This window comes from Ochotona curzoniae, unplaced genomic scaffold, assembly GCF_017591425.1.
Source record: "Ochotona curzoniae isolate NIBS_2020 unplaced genomic scaffold, NIBS_Ocur_1.0 contig_883, whole genome shotgun sequence".
NCBI classification, from domain to species: Eukaryota; Metazoa; Chordata; class Mammalia; order Lagomorpha; family Ochotonidae; genus Ochotona; species Ochotona curzoniae.
In genome coordinates this window covers 22,375,462-22,385,637 of record NW_024466599.1, presented here as the reverse complement: position 1 = coordinate 22,385,637, position 10,176 = coordinate 22,375,462, and the positions used below count along the sequence as shown (strand labels likewise).

At 44.0% G+C, this 10,176-nt stretch overlaps 1 pseudogene; it reads left to right on the top strand.

Annotated features, from left to right (window-relative positions):
* The first annotated feature begins 5,075 nt into the window (after positions 1 to 5,075).
* On the top strand, positions 5,076 to 8,995 carry LOC121164624 (annotated as a pseudogene).
* The last annotated feature ends 1,181 nt before the right edge of the window (positions 8,996 to 10,176 follow it).

The following is a 10,176-nucleotide window of genomic DNA, read 5'->3' as shown; positions in this document are numbered from 1 at the left end:
ATTCATATTCTTCAAAGCAAGCCATTATTTATTCTTCAACAGTAGCCACGGAGCAACAGCCAGAACTCCAAGGCCAAGGCACATGCGATTACCTGCTAATCAGTAGTACTTTCCCACCACATTTCTACTTCTACAATTTACCCATCATTCAATGGGAAAATAGGTTACAAGGGAAAAAACCTAAAATCTAAAACAGAAACTTCAAATGTTAAATCTCCCTACAACTATAGATTCCTACAACCCTATAAACAATAAGGCAATAATCAAAAGCATTTTTCTTTAATAAAAGCATTCTAATTCCTCTAGCTAAAAATTATAAAAGCAGCTAAAACAATTACATTTCCTACACTCCTAAAAATTGCAAAGACAAGCTAGCCTTTGAGATAACAATAGCTATATTTATTGCCATAGCAGTTTCAGCTCTCACTCCCATCACTTCCATTACTTTGTAAAATTCTTATTAAGCCATTTCCCAGAAGACATGATATATGTCTGGGCCCGATTTCAAGGCAATAGTTAAGTACCCAATAAGGTGTCCAAAAATGGCATGGGCTTAATTGTGCTCCTGTGTGTAAATTGTCAAAGGCCCACTCACCAAGACATTATCAGTGACATTAACTTTCAAGCAATGCCTCAATAGATTACAGAATTCTTAGTGGGGTGCTTGAGTTTCCATGCAAAAAGGTGGTGAGACAGTGTCAAGGTGTTCAGAGAGAAATCCGCTGGGCCCTACCAAACAGCTGAAAGCTCCCCCGGGCCCTGCCAAGCAGGGGACCTGTTCTCTTCACACCTTCGTGCCATCCACACCCACTGCACGGACCCCAGCACCAGGCCACATACAGGGAGCTGGATGGGAAGTGGAACAGCTGAGACATGAACCAGTACCCATATGGGATCCCAGCACTTGCAAGGTGAGGATTTAGTTGTTGAGCCATTGCGCAGGCCTGAAACTTTTTAATTTTATTTTTTTAAGATTTATTGATTTTATTCGACAGGCAGATTTACAGAGAGAAAGAGACAGAGAAGGAGAGAGATGTTTCAACCACTTGTTTATTCATCAAATGACTGCAATGGCCAGAGCTGAGCCAGTCCAAAGCTGGTAGCCAAGATCGTCTTCTGGGTGTTCCATGTGGGTATAGGATCCCAAGGATTTGGGCCAACATCTACTGCTTTCCTAAGCCACAAGCAGGGAGTTGGGTGGCAAGTGGGGCAGCTGGAACTAGAACCTGTGCCAATACGGGATCCTGCAGCTGCGAGGTAATGGATTAACCTATTACATTTGACCCTAACAAAATTCTCTAAACCTTTTTTCCTATATTTACAAAATGGAGATGATGAGGAAGTGTTATTTCTAGTTGACAAATGTCTGCTCTTGTTAAGTGCTTATTCTTATTAAAATATGCTATAACAATCATATTTAAAAATAGGCACAAAGGAAGGAAAGAAGAAAAATAAGGGGGAAAGAAGGCAAATAAAAAGTATCTGAGGAAGAGAGAGAGCAGGGAGGATGGAGGGAAGGGAGAAGAATTGGTCAGTGCACTAGGTGTCAGCGTTGTGCTTCAAATAAACTGCCCAAAATGACAACTCTGATTTTATTTAGTGAGCATCCAAAACTAAGCGGTGAGAAACAGGCCTGGGAAAGTAGGAACTCTGAAAATGCAATGGAAGGATACAGTAGTGTGCTGGCTGAGTCCACTGTGTGCCATTCTCTTGACAATGGAAAATCTTAAAAATGAGGGATCTGCTCTGTCACCTGCGGTCTCCAGGAGTTCAGCGTATCAACAGTCAAACTTGTCCTGATCTGGGATGCTGTGCTTTTTCATTTCTAAGCTGCAAGAAAGACTCGCTTCCTAGGAAGAGCCATGCTTGAATTGTGTCTTCACTCCTTATTATCCATTCTGATGGAGATAACACCTGCCCAGTCTACCTCACAAGGTCACTGCAAAATAAGTGAAAAATAACTGTTTGTAAGGAGCCTTTCTGAAATTCAAGAAAAAGCATCATATACACGTGGCAAACATTTAGGGAGAAAGGGTTGGAGATTTGACCCAAAATTTTCTTACATTGCTGTTGAAACTCAGTTTTTTAGAAGAGAATTTCCCTTTAATATTGCATGATTTGAGTTTGAATGTAATATATGATTCCATCCAAAAATGGGGTTAATTTGTGGTGTAGCAAGCACACCGATCTGATACATTTCACACAATATGCTGATTATCTTAGTCTGAGTATGAAGAAAAAAGTCTCCAAACTCCCTTACACAGGTTGTCAATCGCTTAATAGTAGAACACTTTTTCCCACTCATAATAGCAAATAATATAGCAGTCTTTTTGTATAGACCTTTTAAATTTTTGGAATGAAACTGACATAGCTATTTCATTCACTGAGAAGCTGTTACATCCTTGAGTTTGGAGAAGTAAAGTAAAAGCCAGACAAGAATAATTTCAAAGGTTCTCCTTCTTTTTAAAAGTATTTATTTATTTTTTATTTAAAGCAGATTTACAGGGAGAAGGAGAGACAAAGATCTTTCACCTGCTGGTTCACTCCCTAAGTGGCCACAACAGCCAGAGCTGAGCTGATCTGAAGCTGGAAGCTAGGAGTTTCTTCTGGGTTTTCCACATGGGTACAGGGACCTTAGGCTTTGGAACGTCCTGCTCTGCTTTCCCAGGCTACAAGCTGGGAGCTGGATGGGCAGTGGAATAGTTGGGACATGAACCAGCACACATATGGGATCCCAGCACTTGCAAGGTGAGGATTTAACCACTGAGCCATCGTGCAGGGCCTTTCAACAGATTCTTCTATAGTTAATTTACAAAGATTTAATTACAGGCTGGCCCAAGAAGTTAAGAGGGTGTGTTTTAACTATTTTTATTATTCAGTGAAGATAATATCTTCTTTATAAATGCCTCTCTAGATTGATTTCCAATCTAGATTTCCAATACTCTCTAAAGTACTGGAAAGATGTTGCTAATTTGCATAAGCTTTCTTTGGAGTTGTGTTTATGATAGTTAGGCATGGACAAGATCGGATTTTGAGGGGTTGGTGCTGTGGGTATCTGTTTGTCTCACAGCTACTCCATTTCCAACCCACCTTCCTGCTAATGGCCTGGGAAAAGCAGCAGCAGATGGCCCACATGCTTGGGTCTCTGTCGTCCACATGGGAGACCTGGAAGGAACTCCTGGCTCCTGGCTGCAGCCTGGTCAGCTCCAGCTGTTGTACCATCTGAGGAGTGAGCCATCAGATGGAAAATCTCACTCATCCTCCCTCTTGGCTGTCTTTCTCCCTTTCTCCATTACTTTGATTTTCAAATAAATAAATTCTAGAAAAAAACAACAGGAAAAAAGATCAGACTTCTACAGGCATAGGGTCACATCCTGCTACTTGCGTCCTAATTTAAAGTTTTCTAGTTGAAATACTTCGGTCAGCTTTAATTCCAGGATAACAGGTTCTGGGGGAACAGAGAATGGGAAGGACTTCAAAGACTAGACTCATCATTGATTTTCTTCCTTTCTTGACCAGCGATCACAGAGTTTCAGAGGAAATGAAAAATAGTTCTTCTTTTCAAAAAAGCAAGGAATCCTTAGGTCAAGTGATTATTTGACGCAAGACTAGAATCAATAAATGGCTGGAATAAATCAAGAGGTAAGGTTCGGAGTTGTTAATGTATCTGGGAGAAAACCATGCGGTCCACAACTTTGATTGCTTCTGTGAATCCTTGAGAGAGCGTTTAAACAAACATTGCATCAGTCTTTAGGATCTTTTTTAGAAAGATTTATTTATTTTTATTATAAAGTTAGATGTACAGAGAGGAGAAAAGACAGAGGAAGAGCTTCTGTCTGATGATTCACTCCCCAAGGGATGGCAATGGCCAGAGCTGAGCTGATCTGAAGCCAGGAGCCAGGAATTTCTTCTGGGTCTCCCATGTGGGTGCAGGGTCCCAAGGCTTTGGGCCATCCTCGACTGTTTTCCCAGGTCACAAGCAGGGAGCTGGTTGGGAAGAGGAGCTGCCAGGATTAGAACCAGCGCCCATATGGGATCCTGGCGCATTCAAGGTGAGGGTTTTAGCCTCTAGGATACTGCACCAGGCCACATATTGATCTATCTTACACAGTAATTTGGAAGCACTTGTTAATTAGTGGCAGGTGAGAATAAATGGATTATAATGTGTTGTTGCTTAGTTTTGGCTCTTTCTGTGAATGTTGGTCAAACTGTCCAGTGCTCAAGAACATCATCAGTGAGATAGAGAATTACCACATCAGACGCAGGAGTCCTGCCATTGTCTTATTGTGTGTGATGGGGGAGTGTTATAAAACTAGACATAGGTACTCCTGGCTGGGAAGCAGTATGCAATCGCACAGTGTATTGAAACATGTGTACTTGCACAAGAGCCACATGGTTGTGGGGCACCAAGGCAAGGTGGCAGTAGCCAGTGGCAAATGCCAGGACTGGGCGTGAGTCATGTAAGGCTTGACAACAATACTCCCTGGCAGGCACAAGATTTGTGTCTGGGAGCATGCCTGGTAGGTGTGTGTGCACTCTGCTGCTAGGCTGTACCAACTGCTAGTGAGCAAGAGAATCAGGGCTGGACAAGGTGGTAGTACTTGTCGGCTTATGTGAGGTCCAGGTCTGGGGGCAGGGTGGGCTGAACTAAGCTGCAGCACCCATTGGTGTGCATGAGAGCCAGACTGGATGTATGCCTCGGCTGGTGCTGGTGGGAGACTGCACATGACCATCAACACTTCCCTTACCAGTACAACTGTGGGAGGGGGAAAGGAACCATCTAGGGGAGTGTGCCTGGCCTACGTGATCCATCCATGCTCTTTTTTCCCGAGAGTAACCAGAGCTGAGTCCGAGGCTGCAGGCAGTGTTGGCACTAGAGTGGGAGCCAATTCTGCTCTTCCTGTCTTTGCCCCTTTGGATCACATCTGGAGCGTGAGTTAAAGAGGTTCTACCCCTTTAATGTCCAGCTGTAGTGAGCCAGGAAGGTGAGCGGTCTGGTTGCTTTCCCTAGCCACATCTCTGCCAGACTGTAGCCTCAGTACTCTTGCCAGATCAGGCCTTAATATCTTGTCATCATGACTGAGACAGAAAATGGTTGGTGTTTCCAGATTCTTCTGAATTCCTCCGGGGAGGCCATTGTTCTTGATTCAGGCACACGTGCTCTCGATGGCGGTTAACCTTCCCAGTGTCCTCCTGTTTGTCAGGGGAAAGCGTGGTCTGTGATTTCAGCACTAAAGATGGGTGTGGGAGGAATTGCATTCCTAAAGGAAATGCCTCTGTTCTGGTTTTCAGCTTATATTTTCTTTAGAGGTCAAGATTTCCTTCTTTGGCGGAGGATGGATTTCAGTTGCCTTAATAGTGATAATAATAAGGATGGGTTACAAACTTGCTCCATATCCCGTGCTTTTGTGTGTGTGTGTGTGTGTTAAGAATTTATTTATTTTTGGGTGCAGTGCAGTAGCCTAATGACTAAAGTCCTTGCCTTGCACGCGCTGGGATCCCATATAGGTGCCAGTTCTAATCCTGGCAGCCCCTGCTTAACATTAAGCTCCCTGTTTGTGGCCTGGGAGAGCAGTCAAGGATGATCCAATTCTTTGAGACCCTGCACCCGTGTGGGAGACCTGGAACAGCTCCTGCCTCCTGACTTTGGATCGGCTCAGCTCTGGCCATTGTGGTTGCTTTGGAAGTGAATCAGTGGATGGAAGATCTTCCTCTCTGTCTCTCTTCCTCTCCGTATATCTGACTTTGCAATAAAATAAATAAATCTTCAAAAAATCTATTTTAAAGGCAGAGTTTTAGCAAAAGAAGGAGAAAACGAGTTAATGAGAGGAGAGAAAGGAGAGAGAGAGAGAGAGAGAGAAAGAGAGAGAGAGAAAGAGACTCACTTCCATTTGTTGGTTTGCTTCCCAGTGACCGAGGCTGGATCAAGTTGAAGCCAGGAATCTGGAAATCCATTCAGATCTCCCACGTGAGTGGAGGTACCTGGGCTACCCTCCACTGCGTTTGCAGGCTTACTAGCAAGGGCTGGATCAGAAATGGAGCACCCAGGACTTGAGCTGGCATTCTGATATGTGATAGTGGTATCATGAGAAGTGGCTTAACCTGCTGTATGTAGTTGGCTCCATATTACCAAATGCTTTAATATGCATTAACCCATTGCATTTTCACAATGGTCTTGCAAGAATTCATTTTACAGATGAGGAAACTGAAACTTGAACAGCTAATCGTTTATGCAAGCAACATAGTATGTAAAAATAGTGATGGCCCCCTGATGTTTTATTTCAGAGCCACTGAACACATTTCACAATCATATTCATCTGCTTATCCCTTCACCTTCTGCCCATCCAACAAGGGAGGCATTCCAGCCTGGAGCAAGTACTAATTTAAAGGATTCACTCACCACGTTAGTCCTGAGATGGGTTTTCTTTCTCTCTCTCTCATTGTTTCATCCTTGAAATATCATTTTTTCTTTTAATTCTTATTTTCCGTGTTGCAGTGCTATAGGTACAGTCTTCTCCCCTTTCATTGCCTTTTCTCGCTCCTTGAGATATTGTTATAGAAATCTGATCTGCCAGGAAAAAAAAAAAGGACGCCACAGAGTCCATGAGTACTGTGTGTCCTCATAAAACTGATGCTTTTAAAACAGCTGCATTTTACCAACAGAATTACATAACCAAAGTCAAAGCTAATTCTGCAATTAAACTAATGGAACTGCATTCATTGTCCACAGACCTCATTCTGTGGTGGTTCCCAGTTCGAAAATTCCAAGGGAAGCAGAGGCGACGACAAGTTGTGGTGTTCTTTGAGGCCCATGACACAGGCTCCCCCAGCTAGAGCTCGATGGGAACAGTCACGTGCAGAATGATTTTATGGTTTTGCTCTGTAAAAAGCTCCTTTAAGCTGTTTGTAGAACGGACTGGCCCATCACAGAACATGAGGACCAGCTCAAGACTCATCATCCTTCTGGTTTTTCAACAAAACCACAACAAATTTTAGCAATATTGCCACTACAATTGAAAAATCAAATGCAATGGGGGATATTTCAAATTTGAAGTCCACGTAAACTGAATCTCATGTCACTTCCGTTCATGTTTGAAAACCCCTGCTCAGGTTTAGAGGAGTTACTGTGACATTGTGAGAACAATGTTCCTGTAAGTTTGGCAATGTGTGCAATGTCCAGTCTCCATGGGTGTAGAAGCATGGAGGAACAGATGGTGTGTACAGAGCTGTTCAGATTCCTGAGAAATTAGCTTTGCTTTTAGGGTGACAAGTATAAATCTCATATAACAAGGTTTGTGTTTCAAATTTACTTTTAAATTTTAAGCCATTCAACGTGACATGCTTTGTTGCCTTAGAAGTCTTTGCTGTCACAGACATTGAAAGCACCTGACTTGTTCCCAATTTTTGTGATGGTAGTTACCTCCCCAACAGATAGGACAATTGAGATCCTAGTGTTGAGACTTGAACTCTTGTCCTTAGCCATAGCTGTGGGTTCTTTTCTGTGGTCCTCCGGTGATGTAACTGTTGCAGCAGTGGCAGAGTGAGGAAGGCAGGCTCTTCTATCCGGTATCACCATTTACATTGGTTCTCTGCAGAAATTCGCTTGTGATTTTTAAAGTGTAATGTGCATACAGATCATGTGGTGGTCTTGTTGCAAACCCTGAGCCGGTTAGATCCCAGGTGGTGCCAATGCTGGTGATGTGGGACCCCACTTGGAGTAGCAGATAACTGTTGGAACACTAATTTTCTCGTCTGTGAAATAGTAATCATTTCAGTTACTACCTGAGAAGATTCTTAGAGAGGTGAAGCCCATGCCACAGAGGGGCTAGCCACAGATACTAACACACCTCCTCCTCCCTTTACTGTGTATCTTTTCTAACTAAATCTCCAGCTCCTTCAACTTTTCATGCTGGCTTCCTCATCACTGCTTTTCACTGGGGTTGCTTCCATAATTGATGCTGTATCATCAGGCTCATTGCCAAAAAGTGTGTGTGAATCATTTCCAGCCTGTCTCTAACCTCTTTCCCCAAAGGAGTGTTTTATGTGGCACTGATCAGCCACAAGAGATACAAGGAAATCATTAAGGAAGTCAGCACCTATGTTAAAACTGGCTGCAACCCTGATACAGTAGCGTTTTGTGCCAGTGTCTGGTTGGAATGATGACAACCTGTTGGAGCCAAGTGCTAATATGCCTTGGCTCAAGGCATGGAAAGTCACTCGCAAAGATGGCAATGCCAGTGGAGCCACATTGCTGGAAGCCCTGGATTATATCCTTCCACCAACTAGAGCAACTGACAAGCCTTTTTCTCCTGCTTTTGCAGGATGCCCGCAACATTGATGATGTTGGCATTGTCCCCTGTGAGCTGAGTGGAAATTGATGTTCTCAAACCTGGCATGGTCGCAACTTTGTGCCAGTCAATGTCAAGTCCACTGAAATGCACCATGAAGCTTCGAGTGAAGATCTCCCTAGGAACAAGGAGGGCTTCAATGTCAGAAACATATTTTTGAAAGATGTCCATTGTGGCAATGTTGCCGGTGACAGTGAAAACGATGCACCAATGGAAGCATCTGACTTTTCTGCTCAGGTGGTTATCTTGAACCATCTAGGTCAGTCCTGGGTGTGCCCCTGTCCTGCGCTGTCTCACAGCTTACATGGTTTGAAAATTTGCTGAGCTGGAGGAAAAGACTGGTGATTGTACAGAACAGCTGGCCCTAAATTCTTGAAATCCAGTGATGCTGTTGTTGTCATTGTGGTTCCTGGTGTCCCATGTGGGTTGAGAGCTTCTCTGACTATCCTTCTCTGGGTCATTTTACTGGCTGTGATAGGAGACAGACATTTGCTATGGGTGTAATCAGAGGAGTAGACAAGAAGGATATTAGAGCTGGCAAGATCACCAAGTCTGCTCAGAAAGCCAAATGGATCCTACCTCGAAAGCCTGCCTCACAGGTCTTAGTGAGTGGTGGAGAAGCAGTTTTAAAACTGTGTCAGCAGTGAGCCTAAGGGAAGTGGAGTGCCCGGGCATGAACTGGTGCCAATATGGAATCTTGGCACATGCAAGGTGTAGCCCTGAAGCCCACGAAAGCTAGAGAACATGAACATACCTTCTGTGATATATTGAAAACAGGGTCCCAATGTATTGGGCCACCCTCTACTCATTCCCCAGGCCATCAGCAGGGAGTTGGATGGAAAGTGGAGCAGCCGGAACATGAACCAGTGCCTAAATGGGATCCTGGTACTTGCAAGGTGATGTTTTAGCCACTGTGCCTGACCTGCCACTCAAATTCTTTTTAAAAAAATTTTTATTTTTGCTTTAGTGGTACAATTCCATAGGCACTGGGATTTCCACTCCTCCCTCCCCAAACTCCCTCTCCCCGACTTATTTCCTCCATATTGTTACAATGGTGTGGTACTTCATGAGCAGTTGTGAATCCCTCATTCTGTTATTTGGGTGTGTCATGACATCGAGGGTGCAGACAATGGCAGATGGTCTGGTATCTTATTGTCGGGACATATCCAATAATTTTACTGAGAGTCCATCTTTGATTTGTAAGTGGAGATGCCTAGTGCATTGTGTCTTTGCAGCTGTATATGATAGTTTCTATTGCACAGTTACTGTGCATTCCCTTAGATGAGGGGCCATGGGGCAGAATCAACAATAGGAATGAGGATGGAACAAAGGATTTACAGCAACATGGAGTTGAGTTGCATGCTGCTGAATGACCAATGTGCGGATGGATGCCAGCGACGCCCGAGCCACCCTTTCCCCGAGCCGAGCGGAGGGACTAGGGTTGAAAAACAGACAACACATACTGGCTCATTTGTGTAAGGAGAATGCCGCTTTATTGAGAAAATGCTGCTGTTTTTATACTATTTTCTGGTGCTCTGTGCGTGTCCACCCTCACTCCCTGGGGCTTTTCTATCTCTCCACATGGCATTATTCAACCTCTTCCAGACACACTACCAGGAAGCTGCTGTTGGGGGGATGGCCCAAGATTTACATTCTCAATTCCTGAAAGTTTGCACAGATAACCGAGCAAACAGTTCTGGGAATCACTCAAGCATTCTTGTGACCAGCATGCAGGTGAGATGGTGGAATTTTCCCATGATAGGGTCTAGGAGATGTCGGCCAGAGCAGATGGGGGCAGTGGAGGAGAGAACACAAAAAGCTTCTTGGA